Source organism: Sardina pilchardus, chromosome 12 (assembly GCF_963854185.1).
Source record: "Sardina pilchardus chromosome 12, fSarPil1.1, whole genome shotgun sequence".
In the NCBI taxonomy this organism is placed as follows: Eukaryota; Metazoa; Chordata; class Actinopteri; order Clupeiformes; family Clupeidae; genus Sardina; species Sardina pilchardus.
This window is the reverse complement of record NC_085005.1, coordinates 52470-66139: the sequence shown is the minus strand read 5'-3', so window position 1 is coordinate 66139 and position 13670 is coordinate 52470.

The following is a 13670-nucleotide window of genomic DNA, read 5'->3' as shown; positions in this document are numbered from 1 at the left end:
AAAGTTGTATGTAGATAGTCTAATTAATGTTGATAGATAGAATGTTTAATGGATGTTGATAGGCAGATTGTTTAATAGATATTGATTGACAGTTTAATGGGTGGATGAGTGAATGGTCTGAAGAAGATGAATGGATAGAAGGTTGGATGGAATGTGCCTTATATTCTTGTTAAGAGAGACACTGATACAGCTCTCTGAGAGTAGTTGATACAGGTGTAATCAATTTAACTGGCTAGTCTTAAGAGAGAGTGTGCTTAAAGCCTGAGACAGAGTAAATCATTTAAAAGTTGAATGTAGATAGTCTAATTAATGTTGATAGACAGAGAGTTTAATGGATGTTGATAGGCAGATTGTTTAATAGATGTTGATAGACAGTTTAATGGGTGGATGAGTGAATGGTCTGAAGAAGATGAATGGATAGAAAGTTGGATGGAATGTGCCTTATATTCTTGTAGAATGGAGAGACACAGCTCTCTACTGAGAGTAGTGGATACAGATACAGGTGTAATCAATTTAACTGGCTAGTCTTAAGAGAGCCAGCCTGAGACAGAGTAGATTGTTTAAAAGTTCAATGTAGAGCGTCTAATTGATGTTGTTGATAGGCAGACTGTTTAGAATGGGTGGATGAGTGAATGGTTTGAAGAAGATGAATGGATATAAAGTTGGATGGAATTAGGAGGACTTATTTTGATACTGTTGTGCGCAGAGGATACAGGGGAACAGAATATGTAGTCTTCAGAGAGGAGCCTGAGAGAAACTGACAGTTGGTGCCCAGGTGGCTGACCAGCTGGGGTAACATTCTAATTGCTGCCGTGATGTCATAATGAGCAATGTTAAGTCTATGGGGGAAATGGTGATAGTTTTTAACTAATAGTTTAAAAAGTATAAAAGTTACAAAGTTGAAAAATATAAAGCACATATGGCATAAGCAAGACCTACGCAACAAAGTTTGAATGAAGTTTCTACGTTAAACGGTTGAAGCTGAATTGCGAGCGTTAGAAGAAGAAGTTTAATAATAACTAGAAATGCAATTCCAAGGAATTACCAGTGCATGAAAATGCAAAAATAGATAGATAATGTAGATATGGTTACTAAGGTGTAGCTAGGGTAAACATGGTGGTTGCATAGTTTACAGAGAGTTGATAGTGTGAAGGTAGACAGTTTAAAGATGAAACGTTCCAGTTCTAACTTAACTAATGATTTCTATTCATGTTAAAATGTTGATTAGCTAAATTAGCTAATGATTTCTAGCAGTTACGCTAAAAATGCTTATTATGCTAGCAATGCTAACTTTACTAACAATGCTAACCAGGTTGATTAGCTAACTTAACCGATGATTTCTAGCAGTAATGCTAAAAATGCCAACTCTGCTAACAATGCTACATTTGCTAACAATGCTAACCAGGTTGATTAGCTAACTTAGTTGATGATTTTTTGCGGTTATGCTAAAAATGCTAACTATGCTAACAATGCTAACCATGCTAACTAGCTAACTTGCTAGTGAGGACTTTTATTTTGAAACATTTGTTGCTAGGGTATCCATGGTGGCCACTATCAGGAAACAAGAAGTTACTGCAGTATAATCATGTTGGTTGCTATGGAAACGGTCATAAACACTTAATTTTAATGGTGGCTATGTTGGTTGCTAGGTACATGGAGGTTTCATGTAGTTGACTGGAGGCATAGTGGATGATAACTGACAGTTGGAATGGTTGAACAGTTCAATAGTTGAGTAGTTTCAGTGGTTAAATGATTTAATAGTGTATTATTGCAGTGAGGACCTTTATTTTGAAACAGTTGTGGACAGAGGACGTAGTGAAACAGGATCTGTAGTCTTAATGAGATTGTATGCTTAAAGCCTGAGACAGAAGGTGCCTCTCATATAGCGTTTACGCGTCCTCTCTCGCTCCTCACTGATCTACATAAAGAATGATGGAGCGGCAACAATGGGATAGTCTAGCCCTTCTTCTATCTTTCTTTATGTAGATCATTGAGGATCGAGGAGCGAGGGAGGACATATAAACGCTGCTTGAGAGGGACCCACAGTAAATACTTTAAAAGTTGTATGTAGATAGTCTAATTAATGTTGATAGACAGAATGTTTAATGGATGTTGATAGGCAGATTGTTTAATAGATATTGATTGACAGTTTAATGGGTGGATGAGTGAATGGTCTGAAGAAGATGAATGGATAGAAGGTTGGATGGAATGTGCCTTATATTCTTGTTAAGAGAGACACTGATACAGCTATTTGAGAGTAGTTGATACAGGTGTAATCAATTTAACTGGCTAGTCTTAAGAGAGCCAGAGTGTACTCTTAAAGCCTGAGACAGAGTAAATAATTTAAAAGTTGAATGTAGATAGTCTAATTAATGTTGATAGACAGAGAGTTTAATGGATGTTGATAGACAGATTGTTTAATAGATGTTGATAGACAGTTTAATGGGTGGATGAGTGAATGGTCTGAAGAAAATGAATGGATAGAATGTTGGATGGAATGTGCCTTATATTCTTGTAGAATGGAGAGACAGCTCTCTACTGAGAGTAGTGGATACAGATACAGGTGTAATCAATTTAACTGGCTAGTCTTAAGAGAGCCAGCCTGAGACAGAGTAGATTGTTTAAAAGTTGAATGTAGAGCGTCTAATTGATGTTGATAGGCAGACTGTTTAGAATGGGTGGATGAGTGAATGGTTTGAAGAAGATGAATGGATATAAAGTTGGATGGAATTAGGAGGACTTATTTTGATACTGTTGTGCGCAGAGGATACAGGGGAACAGAATATGTAGTCTTCAGAGAGATTGTAAAGCCTGAGAGAAACTGACAGTTGGTGCCCAGGTGGCTGACCAGCTGGAGTAAGATTCTAATTGCTGCCGTGATGTCATAATGAGCAATGTTAAGTCTATGGGGGAAATTGTAATAGTTTTTAACTAATAGTTTAAAAAGTATAAAAGTTACAAAGTTGAAAAGTCATAGCACACATGTCCTAAGTAAGACCTACGTAACGCAGTTTGAATGAAGTTTCTACGTTAAACGGTTCTAGCTGATTTGCGTGCGTTAGAAGAAGAATAATAAGAAGAAGAAGAAGCCTAGGAAGAACAGTACAGTGCATTTTCATGCACTGTAATAATAAGAAGAATAGGAAGAACAGTACAGTGCATTTTCATGCACTGTAATAATAACTAGAAATGCAATTCCAAGGAATTACCAGTGCATGAAAATGCAAAAATAGATAGATAATGTAGATATGGTTACTAAGGTGTAGCTAGGGTAGACATGGTGGTTGCATAGTTTACAGAGAGTTGATAGTGTGAAGGTAGACAGTTTAAAGATGAAACGTTCCAGTTCTAACTTAACTAATGATTTCTATTCATGTTAAAATGTTGATTAGCTAACTTAGCTAATGATTTCTAGCAGTTACGCTAAAAATGCTTATTATGCTAGCAATGCTAACTTTACTAAAAATGCTAACCAGGTTGATTAGCTAACTTAACCGATGATTCCTAGCAGTAATGCTAAAAATGCTAACTATGCTAACAATGCTAAATTTGCTAACAATGCTAACCAGGTTGATTAGCTTACTTAGTTTATGATTTTTTGCAGTTATGCTAAAAATGCTAACAATGCTAACTATGCTAACCATGCTAACTAGCTAACTTGCTAGTGAGGACTTTTATTTTGAAACATTTGTTGCTAGGGTATCCATGGTGGCCACTATCAGGAAACAAGAAGTTACTGCAGTATAATCATGTTGGTTGCTATGGAAACGGTCATAAACACTTAATTTTAATGGTTGCTATGTTGGTTGCTAGGTACATGGAGGTTTCATGTAGTTGACTGGAGGCATAGTGGATGATAACTGACAGTTGGAATGGTTGAACAGTTCAATAGTTGAGTAGTTTCAGTGGTTAAATGATTTAATAGTGTATTATTGCAGTGAGGACCTTTATTTTGAAACAGTTGTGGACAGAGGAAGTAGTGAAACAGGATCTGTAGTCTTAATGAGATTGTATGCTTAAAGCCTGAGACAGAAGGTGCCTCTCATATATAGCGTTTACGCGTCCTCTCTCGCTCCTCACTGATCTACATAAAGAATGATGGAGCGGCAACAATGGGATAGTCTAGCCCTTCTTCTATCTTTCTTTATGTAGATCATTGAGGATCGAGGAGCGAGGGAGGACATATAAACACTGCTTGAGAGGGACCCACAGTAAATACTTTAAAAGTTGTATATAGTCTAATTAATGTTGATAGACAGAATGTTTAATGGATGTTGATAGGCAGATTGTTTAATAGATATTGATTGACAGTTTAATGGGTGGATGAGTGAATGGTCTGAAGAAGATGAATGGATAGAAGGTTGGATGGAATGTGCCTTATATTCTTGTTAAGAGAGACACTGATACAGCTCTCTGAGAGTAGTTGACACAGGTGTAATCAATTTAACTGGCTAGTCTTAAGAGAGCCAGCGTGTACTCTTAAAGCCTGAGACAGTAAATAATTTCAAAGTTGAATGTAGATAGTCTAATAAATGTTGATAGACAGAGAGTTTAATGGATGTTGATAGACAGATTGTTTAATAGATGTTGATAGACAGTTTAATGGGTGGATGAGTGAATGGTCTGAAGAAGATGAATGGATAGAATGTTGGATGGAATGTGCCTTATATTCTTGTAGAATGGAGAGACACAGCTCTCTACTGAGAGTAGTGGATACAGATACAGGTGTAATCAATTTAACTGGCTAGTCTTAAGAGAGCCAGCCTGAGACAGAGTAGATTGTTTAAAAGTTCAATGTAGAGCGTCTAATTGATGTTGTTGATAGGCAGACTGTTTAGAATGGGTGGATGAGTGAATGGTTTGAAGAAGATGAATGGATATAAAGTTGGATGGAATTAGGAGGACTTATTTTGATACTGTTGTGCGCAGAGGATACAGGGGAACAGAATATGTAGTCTTCAGAGAGGAGCCTGAGAGAAACTGACAGTTGGTGCCCAGGTGGCTGACCAGCTGGGGTAACATTCTAATTGCTGCCGTGATGTCATAATGAGCAATGTTAAGTCTATGGGGGAAATGGTGATAGTTTTTAACTAATAGTTTAAAAAGTATAAAAGTTACAAAGTTGAAAAATACAAAGCACATATGGCATAAGCAAGACCTACGCAACAAAGTTTGAATGAAGTTTCTACGTTAAACGGTTGAAGCTGAATTGCGAGCGTTAGAAGAAGAAGTTTAACTAGAAATGCAATTCCAAGGAATTACCAGTGCATGAAAATGCAAAAATAGATAGATAATGTGGATATGGTTACTAAGGTGTAGCTAGGGTAAACATGGTGGTTGCATAGTTTACAGAGAGTTGATAGTGTGAAGGTAGACAGTTTAAAGCTGAAACATTCCAGTTCTAACTTAACTAATGATTTCTATTCCTGTTAAAATGATAACTATGGTAACAATGATAACCAGGTTGATTGTTAACTTAGCTACTGATTTCATGCAGTTATGGTAAAAATGTTAACTATGCTAACTATGCTCACAGTGCTAACCAGGTTGCTTAGCTAACTTGACTGATGATTTCTAGCAATAATGCTAAAAATGCTAACTATGCTAACAATGCTACAATTGCTAACAACGCTAACCAGGTTGATTAGCTAACTTAGGTGATGATTTTTTGCAGTTTTGCTAAAAATGCTAACAATGCTAACTATGCTAAAATGCTAACCAGGTTGATTAGCTAACTTAGTTAATCATTTCTAGCAGTTATGCTAAAAATGCTAACTATGCTAACTATGCTAACAATGCTAACTATGCTAACCATGGTAACTAGCTAACTTGCTAGTGAGGACTTTTATTTTGAAACATTTGTTGCTAGGTTATCCATGGTGGCCACTATCAGGAAACAAGAAGTTACTGCAGTATAATCATGTTGGTTGCTATGGAAACGGCCATAAACGCTTAATTTCAATGGTTGCTATGTTGGTTGCTAGGTACATGGAGGTTTCATGTTGTTGACTGGAGGCATAGTTGATGATAACTGACAGTTGGAATGGTTGAACAGTTAAATAGTTGAGTAGTTTCAATGGTTACATGATTTAATATTGTATTATTGCAGTGAGGACTTTTATTTTGAAACAGTTGTGGACAGAGGAAACAGGATATGTAGTCTTCAGAGAGATTGTATGCTTAAAGCCTGAGAGAGAGAGAGCTGCTGCAGCTGGCCTGGCCACCTGGCATAAGATTCTAATTGCCCTATTATGATGTCATAATCACAATGTTAAGTCTATGGGGAAATTTTAATAGTTTTTAATTAATAGTTTAAAAAGTATAAAAGTTACAAAGTTGAAACATACAAAGCACACATGTCCTAAATAAGACCTACGCAACAACGTTTGAATGAAGTTTCTACGTTAAACGGTTGAAGCTGCATTAAACACGTTAGAAGAAGAATAATAAGAATAAGAAAACTTGGAATAACAGTATAGTGCATTTTCATGCACTATAATAATAATAATAAGAAGACTTGGAATAACAGTACAGTGCATTTTCATGCACTGTAATAATAAGAAGAATAGGAAGAACAGTACAGTGCATTTTCATGCACTGTAATAATAAGAAGAAGTTGAAGACTAGGAAGAACAGTACAGTGCATTTTCATGCACTGTAATAATAAGAAGAAGCAGAAGACCGAGGAAGAACAGTACAGTGCATTTTCATGCACTGTAATAATAATAATAAGACTTGGAATAACAGTATAGTGCATTTTCATGCACTATAATAATAAGAAGAAGCCTAGGAAGAACAGTACAGTGCATTTTCATGCACTGTAACTAGAAAAGCATTTCCTGAAGGAAATACCAGTGCATGGAAAGTCATTGCAAGGATTATGCTAGGGTACTTAAAGTGATTACTAAGGTGTTGCTAGGCTAATTAAAGTGGTTACTATTCTATAAAAAGTGGTTACTAGGTTGGTTGCTAGGGAAATCACGTTGGTTGCTAGGGAAATCACATTGGTTGCTAAGGTGGTTGCCAGGGTGTCATTATGGAAGTGGGTGCTAGGTTGTTACTAAGTAATTTTAGTGGTTGCTTTGCTATAAAAAGTGTTATTTTAAATATAGATTTGAAAAGTTATCAAAATTGGGAGAAATAGAGAGAGTGATAGAGAAAGTGAGAGGAAGTGAAGAAAAAGAAGTGAAAGAAAGTGGGGATGACTAGTGAGCTATCCAGTTCAATGGAGAGACACACAGAGAAGAAGTTCCATTGAAGTTGCTGAAGTCAGTGAGAGAACACTGGCAAAGTTGATTCCATTCTATTTCTTTAAAAGCTAATTATGATGTCACAAAGCCAATGTTAAGTCTATGGCAAAATTAAGTTTAGTTTTTATTTAATATTTCAAAAAGTGAAAGTCGTAGAAATATGAAAAGTAATAGGCCGAAACTTTGATGCAAGAGTTCCTACGATAAGCGGTTAGAGTCAAATTAGGGCCTGGAAGAATAATAATAAAAACTAGAAATGCAATTCCAAGGAATTACCAGTGCATGAAAATGCAAAAATAGATAGATCATGTAGATATGGTTACTAAGGTGTAGCTAGGGTAAACATGGTGGTTGCATAGTTTACAGAGAGTTGATAGTGTGAAGGTAGACAGTTTAAAGATGAAACGTTCCAGTTCTAACTTAACTAATGATTTCTATTCATGTTAAAATGTTGATTAGCTAACTTAGCTAATGATTTCTAGCAGTTACGCTAAAAATGCTTATTATGCTTATTATGCTAACTTTACTAACAATGCTAACCAGGTTGATTAGCTAACTTAACCGATGATTTCTAGCAGTAATGCTAAAAATGCTAACTATGTTAACAATGCTAAATTTGCTAACAATGCTAACCAGGTTGATTAGCTAACTTAGTTGATGATTTTTTGCAGTTATGCTAAAAATGCTAACAATGCTAACCATGCTAACTAGCTAACTTGCTAGTGAGGACTTTTATTTTGAAACATTTGTTGCTAGGGTATCCATGGTGGCCACTATCAGGAAACAAGAAGTTACTGCAGTATAATCATGTTGGTTGCTATGGAAACGGTCATAAACACTTAATTTTAATAGTTGCTATGTTGGTTGCTAGGTACATGGAGGTTTCATGTAGTTGACTGGAGGCATAGTGGATGATAACTGACAGTTAGAATGGTTGAACAGTTCAATAGTTGAGTAGTTTCAGTGGTTAAATGATTTAATAGTGTATTATTGCAGTGAGGACCTTTATTTTGAAACAGTTGTGGACAGAGGAAGTAGTGAAACAGGACATATGTGACCTTCCACGGCGAAATCATTCACAATGTCCAAATTTTCAAAATCAAAGTTATTACGTTTTCAGGAAGGGGCATAATCAACCTTCAAAACGATACCTATATCTAATGAATTGAACGTCATATTACTGAAATATAAACATTCAAAGGAGTTGAGTTCATCCTGTCATGCCAATAGAAAAACGGAGAAATCTGCCTCTGAAGTTAACCGTCGGCTCAACACTCACGAACGCTTTGTAAGGTCGCCGCTATTACAAGATTTACGGTAGCCTACTTGTATCAACGACACAGCACACGGATGGCTTGGTGGTTGTCAATGAGTGCAATTACCGTAAATATTGGAATAGAGCGGCGAAAACGAGACGCCTCTAACTTCCTGCTTCCTCTAACTTTCTCACCTCAACAAACTCACGTTTTTAGACTACAAAAGGTCAGTTTTTCGGCGAAATGTATTCACGGCCGTACAGTGTAGACCTCCCACTGTTTCAAAACACTTACAAAAAAAAATCCACGATTTTAGCACAAGTGACATAAATGGCCATTTTTCTCAGAAACGCCTGTTGCGACAAGCGACTGGTTTTGCCGTGGAACGACACATATAAACTGCTTGAGAGGGACCCACAGTAAATACTTTAAAAGTTGTATAGTCTAATTAATGTTGATAGACAGAATGTTTAATGGATGTTGATAGGCAGATTGTTTAATAGATATTGATTGACAGTTTAATGGGTGGATGAGTGAATGGTCTGAAGAAGATGAATGGATAGAAGGTTGGATGGAATGTGCCTTATATTCTTGTTAAGAGAGACACTTGCTGCGTTTACATGAGAGCTTTAATTCCGAATAAAACCAAGTTAATTCTGAATAAAAGTTAATTCCGCTTTAAAAGAGACCATGTAAACGCTTATTCCGCTTGAAAATGATTATTCGGAATCAAACTTAATTCCGATTTAAGTGGTTGGTTTATTCCGATGTTAAAGCGGAATTAACTCCCCTCCTTGATCATGTAAACCTTTATTCCGATTAAACGTTTATTCCGTTTGTTTGGCGCATGCTCGTAGAAGGAGGAAGAAGACGCGCATGCTCGTTTCATTGCTAATTCGGCTCCGTCTTCTTCCCCCCTTCTCCGACAGTCTTCTCCCCCTCAGCTAGCAAACGTGAAGCTTGACAATATTCTCGAGCTGCCGGTTAAATAGTAGGCCTATTATCAGAATTACTGTGAACCCCGTTTTCATTATGTTATTGTCCATGCTGTAACGTTAACCCGAGATGACAAAAAAGTTGCTAGCCAGCTAAAGTTTGTTTTCTTCCGGTAGGCCTTATTAGGCTACGTTCATGCGCCGCCTGTCCAATCGGAACCCTTCCCGACCCTCAGACGTTCAGCGGAATACAATAAAGCGTAATTAACGTATGTTCCATGTAAACGCCAATTCGGAATTATTATTTCCATGTAAACTCGAAGGAGAATATTTTAATTCCGATCTATTTAATTCTGAATAAACTAATTCAGAATTAAAAACATCATGTAAACGTGGCCACTGATACAGCTCTCTGAGAGTAGTTGACACAGGTGTAATCAATTTAACTGGCTAGTCTTAAGAGAGCCAGTGTACTCTTAAAGCCTGAGACAGAGTAAATAATTTAAAAGTTGAATGTAGATAGTCTAATTAATGTTGATAGACAGAGAGTTTAATGGATGTTGATAGACAGATTGTTTAATGGATGTTGATAGACAGTTTAATGGGTGGATGAGTGAATGGTCTGAAGAAGATGAATGGATAGAATGTTGGATGGAATGTGCCTTATATTCTTGTAGAATGGAGAGACACAGCTCTCTACTGAGAGTAGTGGATACAGATACAGGTGTAATCAATTTAACTGGCTAGTCTTAAGAGAGCCAGCCTGAGACAGAGTAGATTGTTTAAAAGTTGAATGTAGAGCGTCTAATTGATGTTGATAGGCAGACTGTTTAGAATGGGTGGATGAGTGAATGGTTTGAAGAAGATGAATGGATATAAAGTTGGATGGAATTAGGAGGACTTATTTTGATACTGTTGTGCGCAGAGGATACAGGGGAACAGAATATGTAGTCTTCAGAGAGATTGTATGCACTTGTATGAGATTGTATGCTCTAGCCTGAGAGAAACTGACAGTTGGTGCCCAGGTGGCTGACCAGCTGGAGTAAGATTCTAATTGCTGCCGTGATGTCATAATGAGCAATGTTAAGTCTATGGGGGAAATTGTAATAGTTTTTAACTAATAGTTTAAAAAGTATAAAAGTTACAAAGTTGAAAAATACAAAGCCCACATCGTGTAAGTAAGACCTACGCGGCAAAATTTGAATGGTGTTTCTACGTTAAGCGGTTGAAGCTGAATTGGCTGCGTTAGAAGAAGAAGAATAACTAGAAATGCAATTCCAAGGAATTACCAGTGCATGAAAATGCAAAAATAGATAGATAATGTAGATATGGTTACTAAGGTGTAGCTAGGGTAAACATGGTGGTTGCATAGTTTACAGAGAGTTGATAGTGTGAGGGTAGACGTTTTAAAGATGAAACGTTCCAGTTCTAACTTAACTAATGATTTCTATTCATGTTAAAATGTTGATTAGCTAACTTAGCTAATGATTTCTAGCAGTTACGCTAAAAATGCTTATTATGCTAGCAATGCTAACTTTACTAACAATGCTAACCAGGTTGATTAGCTAACTTAACCGATGATTTCTAGCAGTAATGCTAAAAATGCTAACTATGCTAGCAATGCTAAATTTGTTAACAATGCTAACCAGGTTGATTAGCTAACTTAGTTGATGATTTTTTGCAGTTATACTAAAAATGCTAACTATGCTAACAATGTTAACTATGCTAACCATGCTAACTAGCTAACTTGCTAGTGAGGACTTTTATTTTTAAACATTTGTTGCTAGGGTATCCATGGTGGCCACTATCAGGAAACAAGAAGTTACTTCAGTATAATCATGTTGGTTGCTATGGAAACGGTCATAAACACTTAATTTTAATGGTTGCTATGTTGGTTGCTAGGTACATGGAGGTTTCATGTAGTTGACTGGAGGCATAGTGGATGATAACTGACAGTTGGAATGGTTGAACAGTTCAATAGTTGAGTAGTTTCAATGGTTAAATGATTTAATAGTGTATTATTGCAGTGAGGACCTTTATTTTTAAACAGTTGTGGACAGAGGACGTAGTGAAACAGGATCTGTAGTCTTAATGAGATTGTATGCTTAAAGCCTGAGACAGAAGGTGCCTCTCATATAGCGTTTACGCGTCCTCTCTCGCTCCTCACTGATCTACATAAAGAATGATGGAGCGGCAACAATGGGATAGTCTAGCCCTTCTTCTATCTTTCTTTATGTAGATCATTGAGGACCGAGGAGCGAGGGAGGACATATAAACGCTGCTTGAGAGGGACCCACAGTAAATACTTTAAAAGTTGTATGTAGATAGTCTAATTAATGTTGATAGACAGAATGTTTAATGGATGTTGATAGGCAGATTGTTTAATAGATATTGATTGACAGTTTAATGGGTGGATGAGTGAATGGTCTGAAGAAGATGAATGGATAGAAGGTTGGATGGAATGTGCCTTATATTCTTGTTAAGAGAGACACTGATACAGCTCTCTGAGAGTAGTTGACACAGGTGTAACCAATTTAACTGGCTAGTCTTAAGAGAGCCAGAGTACTCTTAAAGCCTGAGACAGAGTAAATAATTTAAAAGTTGAATGTAGATAGTCTAATTAATGTTGATAGACAGAGAGTTTAATGGATGTTGATAGACAGATTGTTTAATAGATGTTGATAGACAGTTTAATGGGTGGATGAGTGAATGGTCTGAAGAAGATGAATGGATAGAATGTTGGATGGAATGTGCCTTATATTCTTGTAGAATGGGGAGACACAGCTCTCTACTGAGAGTAGTGGATACAGATACAGGTGTAATCAATTTAACTGGCTAGTCTTAAGAGAGCCAGCCTGAGACAGTAGATTGTTTAAAAGTTGAATGTAGAGCGTCTTATTGATGTTGATAGGCAGACTTGATTCATTGTTTAGAATGGGTGGATGAGTGAATGGTTTGAAGAAGATGAATGGATATAAAGTTGGATGGAATTAGGAGGACTTATTTTGATACTGTTGTGCGCAGAGGATACAGGGGAACAGAATATGTAGTCTTCAGAGAGATTGTAAAGCCAGAGAAACTGACAGTTGGTGCCCAGGTGGCCGGCCACCTGGCCTAAGATTCTAATTGCTGCCGTGATGTCACAATGAGCAATGTTAAGTCTATGGGGAAATAGCTCAATGTTAAATCTATGGGGAAATCGTTTTTTAATTCATAGTTTAAAAAGTATAAAAGTTACAAAGTTGAAAAATACAAAGCACACATGGCATAAGCGAGACCTACGCAACAAAGTTTGAATGAAGTTTCTACGTTAAACGGTTCAATCTGAATTGCGTGCGTTTGAAGAATAATAAGAAGCCTAGGAAGAACAGTATAGTGCATTTTCATGCACTATAATAAAAACTAGAAATGCAATTCCAAGGAATTACCAGTGCATGAAAATGCAAAAATAGATAGATCATGTAGATATGGTTACTAAGGTGTAGCTAGGGTAAACATGGTGGTTGCATAGTTTACAGAGAGTTGATAGTGTGAAGGTAGACAGTTTAAAGATGAAACGTTCCAGTTCTAACTTAACTAATGATTTCTATTCATGTTAAAATGTTGATTAGCTAACTTAGCTAATGATTTCTAGCAGTTACGCTAAAAATGCTTATTATGCTAGCAATGCTAACTATGCTAACCATGCTAACTAGCTAACTTGCTAGTGAGGACTTTTATTTTGAAACATTTGTTGCTAGGGTATCCATGGTGGCCACTATCAGGAAACAAGAAGTTACTGCAGTATAATCATGTTGGTTGCTATGGAAACGGTCATAAACACTTAATTTTAATGGTTGCTATGTTGGTTGCTAGGTACATGGAGGTTTCATGTAGTTGACTGGAGGCATAGTGGATGATAACTGACAGTTGGAATGGTTGAACAGTTCAATAGTTGAGTAGTTTCAATGGTTAAATGATTTAATAGTGTATTAGTGCAGTGAGGACCTTTATTTTGAAACAGTTGTGGACAGAGGAAGTAGTGAAACAGGATCTGTAGTCTTAATGAGATTGTATGCTTAAAGCCTGAGACAGAAGGTGCCTCTCATATAGGGTGCCTCTCAACATGCCTCCTCGATCCTCGATGCTCGATCCTCGAGGGGCGTTCCCACTGATTTATAACTAACACTGGATAGACTATTCCATTGTTTCCCCCCCATCATTCTTTATGTAGATCAGTGAGGATTGAG